We start from the raw sequence: 24,782 nt of genomic DNA on the forward strand, positions 1-24,782 counted from the left end.
CCTCTCCCTGGAAGACCCTTCCCATCTTATCAATCTGCAAGTCTCCTGTCCATATAATCCTCCAATCAACTTTAATGAGTGCTTTTCATGTGCAAAACACTGGGACCTGTCTCCCGATTGCACAAGATGGCCACTTTCATAGAATTTATCAGGCTCTATTGTGATTACTTATTTATAGGTCTCTTTTTTCCTCTGCTTTACTGAGGTATAATTGAGAAATAAAATGAGAAGATATTTAAAGTATACAACATGATGATTTGATATAAATATGCATTGTGAAAGGATCCCCCCACCATCAAGTTAATTAATACATATATCTTCTCATACATTTATCTTTTTGTGTAAGAACCTTTAAGTTTGCTCTCTAATCAAATTTCAGTGTGTCTCTTATTTGTTTCCTGTGAGTTTATCATAATCCTCAACCTATATCAGGCATTTCACAAATTGTTACTAATGAAATGAATAGCTGAATCTTTCATGGGTCCTCACAAAAGACAAATGAGTATCTTCCCAATCTGACTCACCCTATATTTCAGCTCATTTCCCAGTACTCTATCCCATGAATCTTGTTTCACAGAAATTACTCTAACCTTCCCAAGCTCAACCTGCACTTTGACTAATTTTTTTTAAGATTTTATTTATTTATTCATGAGAGACACAAAAAGAGAGAGAGAGAGGCAGAGACATAGGTAGAGAGAGAAGCAGGCTCCATTCAGGGAGCCTAATGTGGGACGCCATCCCAGGACTCCAGGACCACACCCCGGGCCGAAGGCAGGTGCTCAACCGCTGATCCACTCAGGCATCCCAACTCCTTACTCTAACCATACTATTCCACACTCCTTGGACCTGCAAAGTTCCTATTCATTCTTCTAGACCCATTTCAAGTGTTACATCGTGTGCAACTCTATTTTTGATCCCTTCAGAATAAGTTAGATACTCTTCTGATTATTCCCATAGCAATCCATACATTCTAAAACTTACTCTTACACATATGTTGTGGGTTTTAAAAAATATATCTTTATATCTGTTTTCTTCACCAAAATGAGAAAAGACTACTGAGGAGGGCACTTGATGGGATGAGCACTGGATGTTATATTATATGTTGGCAAATTGAACTTAAATAAAAACAAATGTAAAAAAATATATCAGAAAGGGAAAAAATGAGAAAAAACTGAGGACATGAAATGTCTACATATTAGTAATTGGCACTGTAAACCAAATGAGTGGTTGAATGGCTAAACAAATGTTTAAATATAGACTTTAGGGAGGCTAAATTGGCAAAAGAGTAATTAGGAGTAAAATACAAAGACAATGGGGATGCTGGGGCGGCACTGTCAGTTAAGTGTCAGACTATTGGTTTCATCTCAGGTTGTGATCTCAGGATTATGAGATCAAGCCCAGTGTTAGACTCTGCACTGAGCTCAGAGCCTGCTTGAGATTCTCTCTCCTTCTCCTTCTGCCCTTCCAACTCATACTCTCTTTTTCCCTCTCAAATAAATAAATATTTTAAAAAATACAAAGACAATCGAGAGCTGAACTATGCTCTAGTATTGATAGAAATACTAAGAATATCAAGGTGGCAAGGTTAAAAGGATTTAACATTCAAGCAAAATTAAGGAGAAAGAACAAACACGGGCAGCCCAGGCGGCTCCACAGTTTTAGTTTAGTGCAGTTTAGTGCCGCCTTCAGCCCAGGGTGTGATCCTGGAGACCGGGGATCAAGTCCCACGTCTGGCTCCCTGCATAGAGCCCTGCTTCTCTCTCTACCTGTGTCTCTGCCTCTCTTTCTGTGTGTGTCTCTAGGGAATAAATAAATAAATAATCTTAAAAAAAAAAGAACAAACAAAATTATTCTAGGTCAATTTTATTCAGTTATGCACCTCTGAAAATCTGAAGAAAGTTAAGGGCATTCACCCCTTTTAAAATGCACATATGCAGGGATCCTGGGTGGCTCAGCAGTTTAGCACCTGCCTTCCACCCAGGTCATGATCCTGGGGTCCTGGGATCAAGTCCTGGGGTCCTGGGATCAAGTCCTACGTTGGGCTGTCTGCAGGAAGCTTGCTTCTCCCTCTGCCTGTGTCTCTCATGAATAAATAAATAAGTAATCTCTTAAAAATGCATATATGCTCATTCACAAACTTTTTTGCACGTGAAATCAGGAGATACCCTTCCTAAACACCCCCCTGCCCCCGAAGTCCACACACAGCTACTCTAAAGTTGTGAGATTAGATAGATGGTTTGGAGGATGGTGACAAAATTAACCCTCTCCAAACACTTTGAGAGATAGCTGGTTTAGAGGAGTGGAGGGAAGTTGGGTTTTGAGAATACACAAGACCTTAGAGTGTGCAAGGTTTTGACACCTTCGAGGAGACCTTTGGGGAGCATGTATAGTTTCTAAGAATGCTGAAGCATATTTGAATCCTGAGGCACTGCTATATAAGCAAGTCACTTAGAAGTTAGTCCAACCGAGCACCTCGTAAATAAAACTTAAATTCTTTATACACTTCCCCTAACAAAGTGAAAAAGATCAGCTCTGGAATGGGTAGATGCAAAAGAAAGTCATGACTTTAAAGGCTAATTTAAATTATGAATCCAAACAAGCATTTCTTTATGAGAAAATTAGTAGATACATTCCTTCATCTTGAATATCAAGATTTACTGTGTTGAGTTTGAAATGCTATTGGGCTGCGGAGGCAGGGATGCTCATTAGATAGTTGAAATAATTATTGGAAAAGAAACTGAAATTAAGATATGGATTTGAGAGTCATTCCTGCTGAGAAGTGAATTTCACATACCTATGTATGATATTACTAAGTATGATAAGTAGAATTCTGCAGTGGCCCCATGATTCCTGCTCCCTCGTATTCACACTTTTGTGTAATCCTCTCTCCTTGGGTGGAGCTAGCAACCTATTTCTAACCAATAAAACATGGTAGAGATGATAGGCTATCGTTCCTATAATTATGTTACTTTATATGGCAAATGTGAAAATATTTTGCAGATATAATTAAGGTCCCAAATAAGTTAACTTTGAGTTAATCAAAAGGGAAATTATTTTGGATGAACCTGACCTTAGATAAGCCTTTTCAAAGAGAGACTGCAGCCCTTCCTGAGTTCAAAGAAATCCTCTCCTGCTGGCCTTGAAGAAGCAAGCCATCATGAGTTCTATCACTATATGGAAATGAATTCTGCCAACAACTCTAAGCTTGGAAGAAGACCCCAAGACTCAAATTATACCACAGCCCTGGTCAACACTTTGTAGCCTCTGAACCCTTGAGCAGAGAACTCGGCTGAGGTGTACCTAGACTCTCACTCACCACAACTGTAAGGCGATAAATATCTATTGTTTTAAACTGTTACATCGGTGGCAATTTGTGATGCAACAGTAGAATACTAACACCCCAAGGGAAGAAGAATATGGAGAGAACCAAAGAGGGCTAAAAAAAATTCTGACACATATACCTACATTTGAATGTCTAGGAAAAGAAACAGGGACAGTAGTGGGTATTAAAAGGGGGTGGTTGCTTTAGGTTGGGCTGCTATAATAAGAATATTGAAGACTGGGTGGCTTAATCATTTATTTCTCACAATTCCAGAGGCTGGAAGTTTGATATCAGGGTACCAGCGTTATCAGATGCTAGTAAGAGTCTTCTTGGTTTCATCACAGTATGAGAGAGCTTGGTCTCTTCAACCCTTTATAAGGGTACTAATCCCCACCCTGGAGGCCTCATCCCAACCTAATTACTTCTCAAAACCCCACCTCCAAATATGATCACATTGGGGATTAAAGGTTCAACATATGAATCTGGGGTGGGGAAACCCAAACATACCATCCATAGCAGGCGGAGACTTCTAGATAATAATATAGCAGCTGACACAAGACGCTGTCTTTAACCCCAAACACACAGAAATTTGAAATATTTTTTTAATTGTTTAAAATACAGGGCCAAGGGGCGCCTGAGTGGCTCAGTCAGTTAAGTGCCCAACTCTTGATTTCAGCTCAAGTCATGATCTCAGGGTCATGAGATCAAACCCCACAACAGGCTCCATATTCAGCATGGAGCCTGCTTGGGATTTCCTCTCCCTCTCCTTCCGTGCCACCCTCCCCACCTCCCAATACCCCACTCATGCATATATACTCTCTCTCTTTCTCTCTAAAAGAAAATAAAATAGGGACTTAATCAAGATTAAAAACTTCTAAAAAAAAAAAAAAAACTTCTGCAAAGCAAATGAAACAGTCAACAAAACTAAAAGACAATGTACAGAATGGGAGAAGATATTTGCAAATGACATATAGAAAAGGGGCTAGGATCCAAGATCCATAAAGAACTTACCAAACTCAACACCCAAGAAACAAACTATCCACTCATGAAATGGGAAGAAGATATAAACAGACATTTCTCCAAAGAAGACCCACACGTAGCCAACAAGGACATGAAAAAATGTTCCACACCACTTGCCATCAGGGAAATACAAATCAAAAGCACAAGGAGATACCATCTCACACCAGTGAGAATGGCTAAAATTAACAAGACAGGAAACAACAAATGTTGGCGAGGATGTGGAAAAGGGGAACCTTCTTGCACTGTTGGTGGAAATGCAAGCTGGTGTAGCCACTCCGGAAAACAGTGTGGAGGTTCCTCAAGAAGTTAAAAATACAGCTACCCTATGACCTAGCAATTGCACTACTGGGTATTTACCTCAAAGATACAGATGTAATGAAACAACGGGACACTTGCACCCCAATGTTTATAGCAGCCATGTCCACAATAGCCAAACTGTGGAAGGAGCCAAGATGTCCTTCGACAAATGAAAACAAGATGTGAGATAGATAGATAGATAGATAGATAGATAGATAGATAGATATAGAGATATAAAAAGATAAAAACTTTTAAAAACACTGAGGTAGAGAATATATTGAGAGAAAACAGCACTACATTGCTGGTGGGAAAGTGCATTAGTGCAACTTCTATGGAGGCCTATTTGGCTTATCTAAAAAAATTATAAATGCACATACCCTTCAACTTAACAACTCTTCTAGTAATTTGAACTTGAGATATCCTTACACATGAAATTGTGGAAAACAATTTAGGTACAGAGATTTTTCACAACCATATTGTTTGTACCAACTTCCATTTGTATGGAATCAATTGTATAAATGAAATACAATGCTATGATAAATGATGTATATGATATATATCACAATGGAATATTACTCAGCCATCAGAAAGGATGAATACCTACCATTTACTTCGACATGGATGGACCTGGAGGGTATTATGCTGAGTGAAATAAGTCAATCAGAGAAAGACAATCATCATATGATTTCACTCATATGTGGAATATAAGAAATAGTGAAAGGGACTATAAGGGAAAGGAGGGAAACTGAGTGGGGAAAAATTAGAGAGGAAGATAAATTGTGAGAGACTCCTAATTCTGGGAAATAAACAAAAGGTTGCAGAAGGGGAGGTGGATGGAGGAATGGGATAACTGGGAGATGGGTACTAAGGAGGGCACTTGATGAGATGAGCACTGGGTGTTATATGCTGGCAAATTGAATTTAAATAAAATATTTTAAAAGATAAAGGAAAATAGCATAACAACATAACATAACATAAATATAGAGCCAAACCAAAAGCAGGAAAGCACAGCCCCAACTGGCAAGAAATGAAGTGAGGCCAAAAGTAAAAGCATTAATTAAGAGTTAAAATTCTTACTCAGTTCACAGGGTAAAGGAGATACTTATAAGAACTTTGGGATGAGAGTTTTACTACTCTGAGGAGGGTAAGTGGACAGCTTCAGACCCATGCTTGACGGAAAGCTTGAATAATCCTGTGGAAGACACAAGGCTGTCCTGTTAGTGAAAATGAGACAAGGAAAACTCTACCAAACTAACCATTACGACAATTAATACAAATTCGTAGAAGAATTAGAAGTGAAGATACAAAAGACTTCATTATATTTACTATTAAACTATTAAAAAAAGATAAACTATGATAGCTAATAAGATAAACTATGGCAAAAGGTTATTAGAATACTTTATCAAAGTAAGATCAGTACAAAGAAATCATTAGTGTCCCTTGGTTTCAGCAATATCCAATTGGAAAACACAGCCAAAAGATTTCATTTATAATAGCAAAAAACAACTAAGTAAGTTAGAATCAATGTAGTAACACCAGGCGTGTATATAGAAAATTTTAAGTAGAAATTATCTATAAAAAAACTATAGCATATGTATAGTTTGAAATTTTAAAATACAGAAAGAATGAAATATTATTTTAAAATTCCCTCCCACTCTTCCCTAACCACTCAACTTCCTTCTCCAGGGGCAACCATTCTTATTTTCTTATGCATTCTTTTGGAGATATCCTAGGCATACATAGGCAAATATATATTTTTGCTATTTTTTTGCAAAATGTCAGCATAGTAGAATGCTTGGCACTCCACTTTTCTTCACTTATCAATATATCTGGGGATAACTTCATACCCAGACATAGGAAATTGCCTAATTCTTTTTAAGTGTAGCATTGTATTTCATTTATACAATTGATTCTAGGGATCCCTGGGTGGCGCAGCGGTTTGGCGCCTGCCTTTGGCCCAGGGCGCGATCCTGGAGACCCGGGATCGAATCCCACATCGGGCTCCCGGTACATGGAGCCTGCTTCTCCCTCTGCCTATGTCTCTGCCTCTCTCTCTCTCTTTCTCTCTGTGACTATCATAAATAAATAAAAATTTAAAAAAAATTAAAAAAAAAACAATTGATTCTATACAAATGGAAGTTGGTACAAACAATACAGTTGTGAAAAATCTCTGTACCTAAATTGTTTTCCACAATTTCATGTGTAAGGATATCTCAAGTTCAAATTACTAGAAGAGTTGTTAAGTTGGAGGGTATGTGCATTTATAATTTTGATAAATAACCAAATAGGCCTCCATAGAAGTTGCACTAATGCACTTTCCCACCAGCAATGTAGTGCTGTTTTCTCTCAATATATTCTCTACCTCATTGTTTTTAAAAAGTTTTTATCTTTGTCAATATGACAGGTGAAATGGTCTCATGCAAGTGGCAACCACAAAGAGATACCAGTTCACATACACTAGGATCTAGACTATAATCAGACAGATTATAAATTTCGGCAAAGAATCTTCATACACTGCTGATGGTAGACATTTTAAATGATCCAGCCACCTTAGAAAACACTTTGGCAGTTTCTCAAAAATTTAAACAATAGAGTTACTATTTGATCCAGAAATTTTGTCTCTAAAAATAAATAATTTTTTAAATAATTTAATATTTTAATATAATTTAATATTTTTAAAATAATTTTATCTCTAAAAATAATAATTTTTTTCATTTTTAAAAAATAAAGTTTATTAGATCATAACGTTGTCTGAATTTACCACCTTTGTCAAAAGTCAACTCAAAGCTTCCAATGTAGTCTATAATTCCTTAATCAAAGTCAGCAACTTAGGGACAGCTTCAGCATCTACAGTCGACCTTTCACTAGCCAGGCAAACTTCCCGAAATAATCGTAGTGATTGAGTCATCTTCTCAAATTCTCTTGCTTTTCTATGTCCCTTTTGAATAACCTTCTCTGGAAGATTAGCAAGCCTTGCTGCATTAAAGCCATAGCTTTTAGGACAAGCTCCCTTAACGAATACACCCAAGAAAAATGAAAACATATATCCCCACAAAAAAAAAAAAATTGTATAGGAAGGCTCATAGCAGCATCATTCCACCAAAAGATATAAACAACCAAGATGTCCGTCAGCTGATGAATGGATAAACAAAATGTAGTGTATCATTACAATAGTATTATTCAACCATAAAAAGGAATAAAGAAATACTACATTTCTACTAGATTGTAGAAATACTAGGAATAAAGAAAAACTACAACACAGATGAACTTTAAAAACATTATGCTAAGTAAAAGAGGCCAGTCACAAAAGACCACATTTGATTCTATTTATATGAAATCTCCAAAATAGGCAAATCCAGAGACACAGTAGATAAGTGGTTGCCCGGGGTCAGGAGGGATGCAGGGGTTGGAGGGGATAACTAAAGGTTACAGCATTTCTTTTGGAAGGTGATGAAAACAGTCTAAAGTTCATTGTGGTGATAGTTGCACAACTCTGTAAATACACTAAAACCACTGAATTATACACTTTAAATGATTAAATTATATGGTACATGAAATATCTGAATGTATCTCAAGTTGTTACAAAAAATGGTCTCATCGCAGTTTTAATATGTATTGTTATTATTAAGTGTGAAGTTGAGCATCTATTTATTTATTTGCCTTTCAGATATTTTCTTCTGTGAAGTGTCTATTTATATCCATTACTGGCTTTCTATTCATTTTTTTGTTTACCAATTTATAGTTCTTTGTACATTTTAGCTACATTGAGATGCTTTACAGATGCAAAAAAATAGAAAATTGGTGTGATAGGCAGAAAAATAGCCCCCCAACCAAAAACAAAAACAAAAACAGAAAACAAAACAACAACAACAAAAAACCACCTACATTCTAGTCCTCAGAACCTGTGACTAGATTAGGTTAATGGCAAAAAAAAATTAAGGCTCCAGGTGGAATTAAGGTTGTTAATGAGCTGACCTTGAGAGAGGGAGATTATCCAGGCAAGTCCAATGTAATTATAGCATCCTTAAAGGTGAAAGAGGGAAGCAGAAGATGGAGGTTAGAGTGATACAATGTGAAAAACACTTGACTGGCCATTGCTATCTTTATGTGGGAGGGAGTCATGAGCTGAGGAAAGCAAGTAGACTATAGAAGCTGGAAAGGCAAGGAAATGGATTCTGCCTTAGAGTCTCCAGAAAAGAATGTGGCCCTGTCAACAATGTTTTAGCTCAGTAAGACCCATTTCGGACTTTTGACCTCCAGAGCTATAAAAATATGTGTTGTTTTAAGCCACCAAGCATGTAGTAATTCATTGCAAAGCAATAGGAAAGTAATACAATTGAATAATATAAATCCTGAAAAGAATGAGGAGAAACAGCTTCATGTATCACTCAATGTGAATGGCAACTGGTACAGACAGTTTTGGAAAATAATATTTTAGGACTTGGTGCAAGTATAACCCAGCACTTCTATTTCTGGGTATACACCTCAGAGAAACATCCAAATACATGCACAAGAGACATATACAAGGATGTTTATTCAGTGGGGTATTATTTGTGGTAGCAAGGAGTTGGAGGGAATCTAAAAGCCCATTAGTATGAGAATGGATGTAGAAATTTGGGTTATGCTTTTGATGGAATACCATGCAGCAAGCTGAAACAATGAACCAAAACTACTAACAACATGGATTGATCATAATTTTATTTCTCTTTAAAACATGCTTAAAGAGGGGGGATCCCCGGGCGGCTCAGTGGTTTAGCACCTGCCTTCGGCCCAGGGCATGATCCTGGAGTCCTGGGATCGAGTCCCACATCGGGCTCCCTACATGGAGCCTGCTTCTCCCTCTGCCTGTATCTCTGCCTCTCTCTCTCTCTCTTTCTCTGTGTCTCTCATGAATAAATAAATAAAATCTTTTAAAAAACCCAACATGTTTAAAGAAGAATAAAATTCTCTTTAAAACATTTAAGGAGAAAATTAAAACTTTAAATTTATAAAATAATACTATTCATTTAAATTTTAAAATATAAAAATGTTAGATATTTATCACAGATTCATATGTACATAAACACTAGGAATATGGAGTGGAAAGACTATATAAATGAGAACATCAATGGGGTGGGAGGGAGGATAGATCTGGAAATGGAGGTTAAGGGATGAAAAAAGAAGACAAAACAAGAAGTTAAAAGGGGATGTAAACCAGTCTCCCAAAAAGAAAGAAAGAAAGAAAGAAAGAAAGAAAGAAAGAAAGAAAGAAAGAAAGAAAGAAAGAAAGAGGATTTAAATAAAATCAGAATGAAAGAGTAGATGTTGCAGCTGATACCAAAGAAATACAAAGGATTGTCAGACTATTATGAACAATTATATGCCAAAATCAGACAAAAGAAATAGATACATTCCTAGAGACATACAACCTAACAATACTGAATCATGAACCAATAGAAAATCTGAACAGACTGATTACTAGTAAGGAGAGTATGCCAGTAATCAAAAACCTGCCAACAAAGAGAAGTCTGGGATCAGCTGGTTTCACTGGTGAATTGTAACAAGTATTTATAAAGAACTAATGCCAGTCTTCAAACTCTTCCAGAAAATAGGAGAGGAAGCAGCACTGTCAAAACTCATTTTATGAGGCTAGAATTACCCTGATACCAAAATCAGACAAGGTCACTACAAGAAAATAAAATTACAGGCCAATATCCCTGATGAACATGGATGTAAAAATCCTCAAAACACTAGCAAACTAAATTCAACAATACATTAAAAGGACACCAATCAAGTTAGATTTATTCCAGGGATATGTGAATGGTTCAACATCTATGAATCAATCTATGTGATACACTACATTAACAAAATGAAGGATAAAAATCAGATGATAATTTCTCAATAGATTTGGGAAAAACATTTGACAAAATTCAAGATCTATTCGTGATAAAAAAATTAAACCTCTCAACAAAGTGGGTATAGAGGGAACATATCTCAACATAATAAAGGCCAATATATGACAAGCCCACAACTAATATCATACTCAATAATGAAAAGCAAAACCAACTTTACTCCTGAGTAAACAAAGGAAACAAAGCCAATAACTCAAAAAGATGTCTGCACCCCCATATTCACTGAAGCATTATTTATAATAGCCAAGATACAGAATCGCCAAGATATAGAAGCAAACTAAATGTCCATTGATGGATAAATGGTTAAAGTTGTGGTATGTACACACATCCCAGAGTATTATTAAGTCACTTACAACATGGATGGATCTTGAGGGCATTATGCTAAGAAATAAGTCAGATAGAAAGACAAATTCTGTACGATCTCACTTAAATGTGAAATCTAAAAACAAATACTGAACTCATAGCTACAGAGAACAGATTGCTAGTTGCCAGAAGCAGGGAGTGGGTGGTGGGTGAAATGAGTGAAGGGGTCAAGGGTATGAACTTCCAGTTATAAAATAAATATGTCCTAAGAATATAATAATAGCACAGACACTATAGTTAATCATACTGTACTATATATTTGAAGATTGCTAAGAGAGTAAATCTTAGAAGTTCTCCTCACAAGAAAAACAAATTTGCAACTATATGTGATGATAGATATTAACTAGACTTATTGTGGTGATCATTTTGCAATATATACATATATTTAAGCATTATCTTATACATCTAAAGTGAATATAATGTTATATGTCAATTATATATCTGAAAGTGCCGAATCCTAACCATTAGACCACCAGGGAGCAATTATAAATCTGAATAAAAAATTATAAACATGCACTTTCCCTGCTGCTGAAATTCTATTTCCAAAATCCTATGAAACAGCCACACATGTTCATAAACATATATGTAAGCTACATAAAGAGTGTTTCTTGCAATATCATGTGTAATAGAAAACTACAAATAAAATGTCCATTAGAATGGAAATAGTTCATGAATTGTGGCTTATATGTACTATAGATGAAATTAAATTGTTTAAGAAAAGTATGAGGTAAACTTATACACCTTGACGTGGAAAGAACTCTAGGATGAATAATGGTAATAAAGGAACAATACACATTCTATAGTCCCAAATACACTCACGCAAATAAAGGTGTATCTTTGATAATACAGTGAACAGAAGGTGGTGTAGAGATTAGAAATTGTTAACGTAGACCCCAAAGTTGTGTTTGCTTAAAACTTTGCATAAATTGAAAAAACGGCAAGCATCACTCTCAAAGTATGGGTGTAGGGGACTGATGGAGATGATGAAAGAACTCAAACCTCCCTAAACCAAAGGTTGACAATTGTTGAATTTGTGATGGAGGTGGGGAACAAAGGGATTGTTCATATTGTTTTTCACTCTTTTGTATTCTTAAATCTTAACCAAAACGGGGGGGCTGATGCAGTAAAAGGGGGGAGTAGGACTTTATTTTTTTTTAAGATTTTATTTATTCATGAGACACACACACACACACACACACACACACACAGAGAGGCAGAGACACAGGCAGAGGGAGAAGCAGGCTCCATGCAGAGAGCCCGACATGGAACTCGATCCCGGGTCTCTAGGATCACGCCCTGGGCTGAAGGCGGCACTAAACCACTGAGCCACCCGGACTGCCCAGGAGTAGGACTTTAAAAGACAGCTGCATGCTGTGTACTTCATACACTAACAATTATACTCAATACAATTCTGTACATCTAGGACAAGGTCACCAAATGTTTTCTATAAAGGACATGATAGCAAATGTTTTTAGCCTTGGTAGATCACATAACTTTTACAATCTCTAATATTTTAGTTTGGTAAACTAAAATATTAAATGGGCAAAGAAGCACAATTAATGTGATTCATAAGTAGGAGAAAAATCAGACAATAGAAATAAACCTAGAAATAGCAGAGATGACAGAAATAGAAGACAAAGACTTTACACAGCTATTATAAATGTAATCTAAGATTTAAATAAGAGATTTGGAAACTATAAAAAACAATCAAATGGGACCTGGAGCTGGAGCTGATAAATATTTTAACACCTTATATGAAACTAATTGGATGCATTTAAAAGATTTGACATTGAAGATAAAAGAGCAATAAACTTGAAAGACGTAGCAATAGAAACTATCCAAACTAAAAAAAGAGAGAGAGAAAAAAAGCTGAGGGAAAAAAAAGAACAAAGCCTCAGTGAACAATATGAAGCACTCTAAAATTGTATAATTAGAATCTAGAAGTGGGGACAAAAGAAATACTTGAAGAAATAATGTCTAAAAAACTTTCCAAAGTCAGCAGAAACTAAGAAAAAAAAAGCAAAAAACAACCAAATAAACAAAAAAACCCACATTTCTAACAGCTCAACAAACACCAAGCAGAATAAACACAAAGGAAACCACACAAAAGCACATCAAAATATAATGCTGAAAATCAGTGATAAGAAGATCTTGAAGAGGTTGACAGAAAGAAAGACATTACATACAAGAGAACAAGATGAGAGTTCCATTGACTTCTCATCAGAAACAATGCAAGCCAGAAGACTGTGGAATAATATCTTTACTGTGCTAGGGAGAAGAAACCTGTCACTTCATATACAGTAAAAAATTTCTTCAGAAATGAAGATGAAATAAAACCATTTTTAGACAAAAACTGAGAAAATTTGTCACCAACATATCTGCATTATAGAAAATGTTAAAGGAATTTTTTTAGGCACAAGTGAAATGATACCTCATGGAAACTTTGATCTATACAAAGGAATGAAAGGTGCTAGTAATCATAGATATGTGGGAAATGTAGAAAACTTTTGTTTTCTATTTTTAAATTTCTTTTAAAAGATTAATAGTTAAAACAAGAGTAGTAACAATATGTTGTGGGTTTATATTATCTATGAAAGTCAAATGTACAGTGAAATAGCACAGAGGATATGAAAATAGAAATGTATTGTAAAGTTCTTCAATTATATACCATTTGAAGATACACTGAGACAAACTGATAATACATATTTCATAAAAACTAACAGACATGAAAAGATGTTTGTAGTGAAGGATATACAGTTTATAATAATGAGACCATTTCTCATCTATTAGATTGATAAAAATTACAGAAGATAGATAGCATTCACTATTAGTGATAATGTGTGCTAGTAGGAGGTGAATTGCTACAGTTTGAATAAAAATCTAGCATTATCCATTAAAGTGAAAAAGCTCATGCTCTTTGACTCAACAAACCATATGTGAGATTCTATTACAAATAGACTTCTAATACAAACAGAATCTATCTATTCTATTACAAATAAAATTTCCATATATCTGTATATGTATATGTATAAAAATATTTTTATTTTGGTGAATATATTATATTTTGTTTGGGGGGAAAAGTAAAAAACAAACCCTGAAGACCTATAAATAAGAGAATAGTAACTAAATCTTAGTACATACATAATATGGAAAATTGTAGCTATTGAAAACATAATTAGATCGATTATGTATGTTATGGAATGAAGTTTATGCCATGTGGAAAAGAAAAATAAAACAAGGATAGATGAATAATAGTATGGCTCAGTTTTTGTTTCAATGTAGGGAGAAAAAGCGTGTTGTGTTTTTATACACCAATAAAGGCATGAAGAAAAATGTGGAAAGATTCTCACAAGACTATTACTTTCGGAGAAGAGATTGGGGGGGGAGAGCAAATTATTAAAATTTGGTATTACTCTGTTGTGTTTGACTTGCAGAAAAGGACACTTAATCGAGATTCTTCCTGTCTCAGTTTTAGCAGAGATCCTATCAAAATAAAAAATCCTAGCACATGGCCCAGCAGATCAGATCAGTGACTTCTGGCATCTCGCATGTTTCTCCTTTCCAAAGGGGAGCCTTCTCTGGTCCTGTTCTACCATTTTACATTATGGGAGGAGTGTGGGGGATAGATAACATGTGTTTTGGGATTACAAGCAGAGGATTCATATCCCAGTAGGTAGCCACTGGTGTTCACTACCCAGAGAGCTTGGCTCTGAGTTGAATGCAGTGAGAGGACAGGATTTTTGCTATCTCACTTGGGAAATTAGAGACTATCTTCTATATATGGGAAGCACAGAGCAAAGGCATATTTGGAGCCTCAAATAATGAAATGCAGAAGAGAATGTTAATGCTCACTAAGCATCCATGTTCTAGAGTATTCTTTGTTAGGCTTTCATCAAGGAGCTCTATAACTAGCCAACTAACTAATGGAAAATATGTTTGGTTTTATGTAGAAATATTTGTAAGAAATTTGTTCTTTATGTGAAACACTCTCTTTTCTATAAAACACTTTCTCTTGGGTCACTGAAGTCCTGCCTCTGATGAAGGATTACAAGCCATTATATTATGGAAACGGTTAATCCTCTACCTCATGTGTTTCTTAGATTTAGCTATTGAGAATAGCAGAGCCAGATTGTGAAACAAGTTTATATTGTGTGGGACCCCGTGGTCGTCAGTGTTTTAAATTTGCCTCATGTCTCACTTTACTCTTTAACCTTTATTTTAATTTAATAAGGCCTATGGCAACCTCGAAACCTCTTGAATATACATCGCTCTTATCCAAGACATGGCATTTTCCATGTGGTTTGTTCATCTGTAAACAACATCTGTCCTTGATAAATGCCAGTTATAGAAAAATAACAACTCTGTATTTTAAGAATCTTTGGGGATTAGTAATAATCTAAGAATCTGACAATATAGTATTTTATATAAGTCTTTCAACATATGACACTACAAGTATGTTTAGGAGCTATACTGGTATCTTATAAGTGTAACACTTTGGATAGATGAATAATTAAGTGAAAACTTTTAGAAATGAAACTTTTGCAAAGTGAAGCAGCAAGGATGAATAATTAATCTTGGATTCTGACTCCTTATTAAAGCAAAAGATTAAAAAATATGTCAAGACTTTCTTACCAAGTTTAACTGGTGCCAGCATTTGTCCAGTGCACTAAATCCCTCTGTTGGCAACCATCTCTTATTACTTATTCTGACAAATGACACACCATTGTCATAGCACCTTGTGAGTTAAGTATTTTGGGGGCTTTTGGTAACAACAATGAAATAAAACAGACATGTAAAGGAATGGAAAAGTACCAGAAATGGAAACTGAACTAGTATTTCCTAGAAAAGTCTTTGTCACTGACACTGTGGTTATTCACTTAATTGAGGTTTTGATTGCAAGTACATTCATCTAGCTACAGCTTTACAGAGGCCATTTCACACCCATAGACTGAATAATCATACTAGGTTGATATTTTGATTTGTATGTTAGGCTCTTGCTTCATTAGGTATTCTCCACTATTTAGAGCTTATTCTCAGAAACACAGAAGCAATTTTTTTTTTCTAACTACACAGGCAGCTGCTGACAATAGACATGCTTCTACTAGGGAAACTCCCAGATATTAAAAGAAAGAGGAGGAGGAAAGGAAGAGAAAGGAGAAAGAAAATATAAAGGCCTCTATAGTCTATCAAATAAAGAACTGTTTTTAAAATATGGGATGGTTAGATTCCCTATGGAAGGGTCACTGGCTTGCTAAGGAAAACTACATATAATTTTCCAACTACTTTTCTTTTAACTTGAAAGTTTTGAAGATTCAACATCACCTATAAATTTGGTTGACCAAAGAGAGTTAGATCTCTCTAGAACAAGTCAGTTTGGTTCAATAAATATTTGTTGAGTACCTGCCATGTGCCACTCATTGTGCCAGGTGCTGGAGATAAAAGAAAGCAAAACAGATGTGGTCCGCACTCATGGAACTTACAATACAGGGAGGGAGCATGAAGGATGAGAGAACTGCTGTTATCAAAACTATTAGCACAAACCTTCCCTCAAAATTTAACCCTAACTGAATGATATACTGATGGACTCAGATGATAACTTCTCTAATAATATTTATATAAGAACGGTCGTCTTGTTTATTTTCATCTAAGGAAGAGAATAACTAGGGCCATCATTGTTACCTGCATTTATTATATTCTTATAATTGTTTTTTGTTTGCTTAATAATCAGATTCAAGTCCTTTCTCCAGTACTTTCATCTATTCTCTTAAAGAAAATAGTTCAGGGTGCATTTGGAACACTATCCTGTATCTGACTTAGGAACACTATTCCTGTAACATGCTGGTATTGAAATGTTATAGATTGTGCACTCCTTAAGGGAAAAAGGGATTTGAGAATACATTGCCAATATATGTTTAGCTGTTTTTACGCTTCTTTATAAAATTTATATGTATATAAATAAATATGTGTTGCAAATATATACTTACTATATATAGTAAGATGTACACAAAAATATAAACTCTAAAATGAGATAAAGAGTACAATACATTTTGGAATAATTTATTAACTAAATAAAAGCCTTTATTTTTTACTAAAAAATATTGAAAAAGTAAGCCAATTCATGAATTGTACAAGCTTACTATTAACATTTGGCTGCCATAATTTTATTATTTCTGATATTGATTAGTGGTCCTTCCAGAAACTGCCACATTTTCCTATTTTTTAACAAACGGGTTTAACATTTGCTGAACTATTCTACTGAAACATTGAAATAAGATAGCAAATAGTTTCCAAGGTTTTTAAGCATTTATTTTTGTAGGTGACAAACATATAATTTTACCAACCCACCCCACCCACACCCAATAATGGTAACATTTTGAAATATTTGTTTTCAAATGTTCTCTTCCTAGCACTTTCTCACTCAGTGTTAAAATGTTTTCTTTACCTTGAAGTGACAGTGATTTTTTTTTCAGAAAAAATCTTTTCAGTAACATACTGAGAGATGCACAACATTACAGAAAAGTTCAGCAAATTTACAATATTTGCCTTTTTTGGTGAAAAAGATAACAAAAAATAACTCACTTTTAACAAAGATAACTCTTTGACTTTGTTGCAAATGATTTTCACAATCATCACCATCTCACTGCACAGTTACGTTAAGCTTCTGTAATTTAAAAATCTTATTTTTATCAAATTATTTATGGAGACAAATTGCCAGAGTATGTAAACTACAATACGTCACATTCTCATAAAAGCAATCTGGCGTATGTTGCTGATTCTAAGACGCACATTTTAAAATATTTAACATATCCAAAAATTGAAAGTCTTACTGCCTAATGCCCAAACAGTATGTAGATGTGGTTGGTTCTGTGCATGCTCAACAAACTTGGGTTGGTTTTAGCCGGCTGGAAAAATATCCCAGAGGCAATATTGGGACACTCTTAAGAAAAGCTGCCTATTAGGGGTCCCCGGATGGCTCAGTGGTTGAGCGCCTGCATTCGGCCCAGGGCATGATCCTGGGGTCCTGGAATCGAGTTCCGCCTGGGGCTCCCCGCAAGGAACCTGCTTCTCCCTCTTCCTGTGTCTCTGCCTCTCTCTCTGTGTCTCTCATGAATAAATAAATTAAATCTTAAAAAAAGAAAAGAAATGCTGGCTATTAAAACTCTTAATGTCACTGAGGATGATACTGGGTGAAACAAAAAAGTGATCGGGAGTGTTGGACTCGTGAATGTATCTGAAGAATATTTTAACCAATTTATTCTATTTCCTTTTGTGAATGAATAAGTGTTAGATAATAATTGTGTTTCTAAATAAACTAAAAGGTACTTTCAATAAATGACATTTTCATCTTAAGTATATGAAGTGATAAGAATGCACCTGTCGGGATGCCTGGGTGGCTCAGCCGTTGAGCATCTCCCTTCGGCTCAGGGCGTGATCCTGGGGTTCCGGAATCGAGTCCCACGTCGGGCTCCCTGCATGGAGCCTGCTTCTCCCTCTGCCTGTGTCTCTGCCTCTCTCTCAGTGTCCCTCATGAATAAATAAATAAAATCTTAAGAAAAAAAAGAATGCTCATGTCAAAGTTTATGTGACTGCTCTTATTTCTTACTGGTACATAGAAAATGGTACGTCGTACAGTCAATGAACTCCTAGATTCAATGAAATAGTGTCGTAAGCTAAGGCACTGCTGTCAGCCCCTCTGCATTTGGTGCAGTTTTCCCTCTTCCCTCAGAACTCCACTTACAAAGCCTCTTGAACCTGGGACCGCTCGGGGTCGGTGTCACGTCATCTATTAAACGTCCATTTCTTGGAGCCGCCCCTAACCCTGACCACGGCGCTAGTGTCTCGGCCCCGCGGCGGGAGCGCGTGGTGAGAGCCGGCACCGCGGAGCGCGCAGGGGGAGAACGTGCGAGCGAAGTTCTCGCCCGAACACACGCGTCTCCGGGGTGGCCGCGCACGCAGAGGCCCGGGACGGGTCGCGCTGGTCGTACCCGCGCCAGTCCAGTCGCTCCTCGCCCAGGGCTGCCCCCCGCCCCCCCCACCCCCCCGGCCGCCCTGGTGCAGGGCGAAGGCAGGTGCGGAGCCGTGACTCACCTTGCGGGAGGAGCCGCTGGAAGCCCCCGGGGCGCACGGGCGCCCGCAGCTTGGAGCGCGGCCAGGGAGGGACCCGCGGGGCGGGCGCGGGCGAGGCTGGGCGCCGGCCGCTGGAGCGCGCAGCCGGGGGTCGCCGCCGCGCCCCCTCGCCCTGCCCCGCCTCGGGGTCGCCCGCACCGGAGGGCGCGCGCTGGCAGCGGGAAGTCGGCGGCGCCGGGGGCGAGCGCGACACGTGCCCGGGAGCGCGGGGCCCGGGGATGCGCGCCTGCCCAAGCCGCCGCCCGGGGACCCGCGACGCGCAGTGAGTGACCGGGGGCTCAGGGGGGCGGGGGCACCGGTGACCCCGGGACCTGGCCCTGGCCGGGGGTCTACGCGCCCGGGCTTCTGTGCTCCTCTTCCCCCGGAGGCTGGGGCAGGAGGGGGGTGCGGTTGCTCTTCTTACCGAGGTCCTCGCTCTCTGGGTGCTCATGTGCCCTTGCGGGTGCCAGGTTGGAGTTTGGCCGATTGAAGGGGGAGAGAGACTCAGACTGAGCCTCCCGGGCGCTCCCTGGGGCAGGACGCAGGATGGAGGGTGCGTGGGGCAGGCAGGGCTGGCTCTGGGGAAGGGCTGAGGACATCACTGGGGTCCAGTGCCGGTCCGGGCCCTCAGGCGTGACTCGGGAGAGAAAACAGGCCTTCTCTGACTTGGATTTCCAGAAGTCTTAGTCTCGCCTGGGGAGTGTACTGTTCCATTATCAGCAGCACTTTCCTGTGTCCTCTGTAGACAAACCCAGAGTCCCTACCTGGCCAGTTAGTTATGCTAGTGGAATGTTCTGGGGCAGGCCGACTGGCTAGCCGCTGGCCGGATTCCATTTTCTCGCGGATGAGATGTCTTTAGGAAGGCGCTTCCCACTTGGTTAAAGGGCAGTACATATAAGCACTGTAAGAGATTAAGTATCTGCATGAGTAGATGGGCATCTTAAACATAGTGACCTAGAAGAATGCAAAAAGACTTTTCCCAGGTATGTCTGGAGAACAGGACAAAATTAATCTTTATCCCTTCACTCTGGATAATTGTTATAGTCCCTCACAGTGTATATCCTGTGTGTATAAAAGCCTTTGTTGAGCCTCCACTCTATACCTGGACTTTGGGTATATATTGTTATGAGATATAAATCTTTGAAAAGCTGAACAAGTTGTTATTAGTATTCTCGTTTTACAGATACGGAAATTTTCACACTTTTACAGAGCTGGTAAGTTACAGATTTCTGGCTCCAACTTCTGTGTTTCTTATCTTTGCTCATAACATTCCACTTGGACAAACATTATATTCTCATTTCCCATTAATTAGAAACGGTACAGTGCGCTATTTCTCTGTCCAACGTATAACCAAGGGGGCCTTAGTGGCAAAGAGCTGACACTCTCCTCCGCCATGGTAATGTAAAATCCTCAGCCATTACCAGCACTTTGTTAGTCAGGAAAGGCTCTGCAACATTCTTTTTTGATATGCCTTGTTTCTTGAATGTCATGATGATTATGTGGGATGGTCAATTCCCAAATTTTGGTAAGCTCTGAATCCTGTGTTAGAATGAGTTCTAGGCTGAAAAAAACTCTAAAGCATATGTAGGATTTTTATGGAAGAAGGATCCTCTTAGTAGATGTTGTGCATCATTTCTCAAATGTGGAATTATTTATGTATTACTAAACCTGCTTTGTTCTCTGCCAAGTTATCTATCATCTTTGTAAATACACTAACAGCATTCCTCTTAACTTCTACGTGTAAATTTGTGCAGACCAACGTAAAAAGAAAGCCAAATCCCCCCCCCCCCCCAAAAAAAAGAAAGAAAAGAAAAGAAAGCCAAATCCCAAAGAAAGCTTGTCCAGTGCCCTTTGCTCTTGGAATCTTGTGGTGGTCTTTGTTAATGGTAACAATGATTTTTTTAAAATACAAATACGTATTGAATAGCTATGTGTCCAAGACATTGTGCTGGTCACTGTAGTGAATATAAAAAAAAAAGTAAGACACAGTTCTTGTCCTCAAGAAGTTAAAACTGTTTGGGAAGACAATAATTATGAGAACACTTAGTATGTCAAGGATAATAGTTGGCATAAAGTCACCTGTTATAAAGGAGGTATGGGATCTAGTTTTTTTAAAATCTAGTTTTAATTAAATTAATCTTTTAGTGATGAGCCAGAAAAATAGGCAAAGAGAAGTAAAAAAGCAGGACTATCCTTGAAAAGTAAGTGATATTATCCTTTTCCTTATAATAATAATAGCTGATAGTATTTATTGAGTTCTTGCTATATATCAGGCCTCTGATAAGAGCTTCTTATTACCCCCATAAGAATTCCGTGAGGGAGGTGTTATTTTTATTCTCATTTTACAGATGAGGAAACTCAAGTATGAAAAGTGGTTCTAATTTACCTAATTCTGAATTTACTTCTGGCTTTTCTGTATTATCTTGGTCAGCTTGCAGATTTTCATATGTATGGAATTGAGATACCAATAGTTACTTTATGTAGCAGATGACCAAATATTAACAACTCAACTATATGCTCTGTGTTGTGATAAATTGCTAAGTAAATGCCTATAAAGATGATTAAGATTAAAATCTTAATTTACATCTCTTTTATAGTGCTATGAAGAGGAAGAGATAAACATTGAGTAAAACATCAGGCACATACATTGAGCCATGGGGTTGTTTGTGTAGAGACTTCAACTGAATTCTTCATTTATATAAGAAATCTTGAGGAAAATTGTGGGATAATGATCCCTAGTCTTAGTTCATGACCCCTCATTATCTTTAGTTGTGAAATTCCTAAAAAAATCCCCAAAGTAATTATAATATGCTTTAATATTTGTCATGCCTCATAGCACTTTATGAAACAACTAGGTGATTGATATTGCAAGGTGAAGCAAAACTTGCCAGGATTTCACAATACCCAAGATTCAGAGATAAACTCCCCACTCATGCCACTGTCCACAGATAGACTTTAAGATTGAGGATGTTCAAAGAGAGATCCTTCCAATAAACTAAGGAAGAAAATTTTAGTGAAAGAGATATAATTTTCTCAGTAAATATCAATTACCATTCTTCAAACAAGGAAAAGAGGCTTTGAAATGTGAAGTTACTTGCGACAGTGACACAGATAGAAGTGGAGGAAACAGGATGGCACACAGGTCCTCAGGCCCTAGACACCATGTTCTTTCCAGTACATTATCCTTCCCAGAAGTAAATGGCTTATGTTATTTATAGCTCTATAAGAATTCAGAAAATGAAAATAGAGAAGGTGTTTGATTGTTAAAACTTAATTGAACAAGTGCTATGAAAATTGTCGACTTGTAGAGCTAATCCAAGAAAGAAAAAAGGAAACATAACAACACCACTTGATTTGAAAGTACCTTGTTTTTTCGAGACTCCATCCATGTCCTGTTTCTCTTTTACTTCTTTTTTTGTAGTTCTCTTGTGGGAATGTTTGTTCAGTTTATAAGATAATTCATACTACAACTGATTCAAGGGTCAACTGATTAGGGATAAGATTCCCTAATGCATTTTGAATGTAATTTGTTTACATGCAACTTTTCAAAACCTGTCTATTACATCCAGTGTGATATACCTGAAATGGAAATAAAAGCAAATAGAATTGACAAAAGGACATTTCAGAAAAATATAAAAGAAAGGAGAAAAGTGTAAGCGAACTTTTAAGAAAAGTGATGAAAATGGGTGCCTGGGTTGCTCAGTTGGTTGAGCGTCCAACTCTTGATCTTGGTTCAGGTCTTGGTCTTGGGGTTGAGAGTTCAAGTCCCACATTGGGCTCCACACTGGGCATGGAGCCTGCTTAAGAAAAAAGAAAGAAAAATAAAATGATAAAGAGGTCATAAAGAGGGAAAGAAGACCCTCCAATAGAATTTTTTTTAAGTACCAAAACATGATTTCAAGCAAGAAAAGAATATTCCTATGTATGTTATCACATATAACTTAAGACTACAAATACTTACCAGTGAGATGAGAAAAAAAATCAAGAAAGCTTCAGCAGGTGTGTAAGAAAGGAAAACAGGTGTCTGTCCTGTCCATTTTGGCTCACATAAAGGGAGTTGGTACTATTGCATAGAAAGAAGAAAGAGCAGAAAGGGTTGAGATGATGTTACTTTCCTTGCCTGTCACACCACCTAACATGACATCACGGAGAGGCTGATTTGATAATCAGGGCCTACCAGGCCAGGATTTGTCCATGTTATGGCTTGTGAGATTTTTCACCAAATGATAGACTCAGAAGGAAAAAGGAAATAATGCTTCAGTCAGGATACTGTTCTTTTTTTATGACTTAGCTCATAAAAAGTTATGGAGAAGAAGGTTGGCTCCAATGGCTAAGTTGCAAATTAATTACTTGGTGGATTTGATTATCCTTTTCTATCCTCATAGTAGAATAGATCATTAGAGGTGGTTATATGTTGTATATATACAGTTTTTGTGTTTGTTTCATTCTCTTTTGAGAGAGGGAAGAGGGTATCAGAAATAATGATTCAAACTTCTGAAGATTAAAGCATCAGGCATCATAATTGCTTTACTAGTGTATATCACAAAGGTTGTATGTAATGTGCATTGTGTTTGGAATATAGTATGAGATCAACAAACTGTAGCGTTAGTATTAATGGTAAAATTAGCATTAGCACTATTTTTAGTATTATGCTGCTCCTGTTGCTACCGATCAGAAGCAGTCTCACGTACTAGAAGTAATGTTGGATTAGAAATCACAAAGCCTATGTTCTGATCTGGATTCTGCTCTTAATGACATTTGGCAAGGCCCGTCTTTTCTCTGAGCCTCTATTTATCCATCTGTAAAATGGGGAAGGTAGAAGAGATGACCTCCAAAGTGTTGTGTTTATACTGAACTGCTACCAGTAAGACATGTCTGTAAGCAGCTTTGCCAACAGAAGGGAAGGTTTTTATACTCTGCCTCATGGAGTCAAGTGGGTAAGTAAGAGCATTCATTTGTAAGACAGCCAGCCTTGATGCACATCTAGAACAATCACTTGATTGTTCTGCAGTGGCCCAGATTCAAATGTCAGCTGTTGAAAGGAGAAGACAGCAGTAGGACCAGGGCAATTAATAGCTAACTTTTGCAGTTCGCAGTTCCTTCCTCCTTTGATTTATTAAATTATTTGATAGCTAGAGTTAAGAATAAAGATAGCCTAACATATGATTTTTTTTTACCTCCCTTAACAAAACATATAATTCCAGTACAGTAAAAGTCATAAGTGATTTAAAAAAGAAATGCAAAAGCAGGACCCAGAAGGGAAGCTAGCCTCAGTGGAGTGACTACTTCGTTCTAGGTACTCTCATGGGTCCATGACACTATCATATTAATCTTATCAATAACTTTGTCTTGGTCTGTGTTACTGTGCCCATTGGAAGAAATGGCACACATTAGGACTGAGATTCACTAGTCTTTTTCTTTTCCATAATACCACATTGTCCCTTGAACTTAACACGGTGCTACAGGAGAGAAGTAATTTGGAAGTAGATAGTGTTCCTGCCTGAATGAAATTATCACTGTGGTAAAGATTTTTCCTTGCCTAGTAAAATATGATTTTGCAGTAGTGCATATTTTGTGTTTCTTCCTGAAGTAGTGGGGAAAGAGACTCACTGAAGGGTAATTCTGCCTTCCTGCTAGTTGTTATTTTTCTGGCTGGTCCTTGCCCCCCTCACTGAGACATTGTTTTTACTATCTGAAACTTTCATCATTTAAGTGATGAGTCAGTGACATAGCATAGCATACTCTTTGATTTTCTGATTCAGGATAGAGTTGTAGTTTTAATT

At 37.5% G+C, this 24,782-nt stretch overlaps 1 protein-coding gene and 1 long non-coding RNA gene across 6 annotated transcripts in view; one reads left to right on the forward strand and one right to left on the reverse strand.

The window, feature by feature from the left end:
* Nucleotides 1-19,831, reverse strand: part of LOC144310768 (uncharacterized) — a 130,048-nt gene extending 110,217 nt beyond the window's left edge. For 2 of the 4 annotated variants that reach the window (XR_013376444.1, XR_013376446.1), the window contains exons 1-2: nucleotides 19,424-19,831; nucleotides 18,268-18,439 (exon numbers count right to left, since the gene is read on the reverse strand). This is a non-coding gene — a long non-coding RNA (uncharacterized LOC144310768). Of the gene's footprint in view, nucleotides 1-18,267; nucleotides 18,440-18,981; nucleotides 19,104-19,423 lie in introns of those variants that run through there. The other 2 variants (XR_013376445.1, XR_013376447.1) reach the window with 2 other exon arrangements.
* The window catches only part of IL12RB2 (interleukin 12 receptor subunit beta 2), a 72,092-nt gene continuing 66,507 nt past the window's right edge, over nucleotides 19,198-24,782 (forward strand). The window contains exon 1 of one of the 2 annotated variants that reach the window (XM_077892244.1): nucleotides 19,198-19,282. The gene's annotated coding sequence lies outside the window, so the exon portion shown is untranslated. Of the gene's footprint in view, nucleotides 19,283-19,472; nucleotides 20,214-24,782 lie in introns of those variants that run through there. The other variant, XM_077892245.1, reaches the window with a different exon arrangement.

The sequence above is a fragment of the Canis aureus genome, chromosome 3 (genome assembly GCF_053574225.1).
Source record: "Canis aureus isolate CA01 chromosome 3, VMU_Caureus_v.1.0, whole genome shotgun sequence".
Classification (NCBI taxonomy): domain Eukaryota; kingdom Metazoa; phylum Chordata; class Mammalia; order Carnivora; family Canidae; genus Canis; species Canis aureus.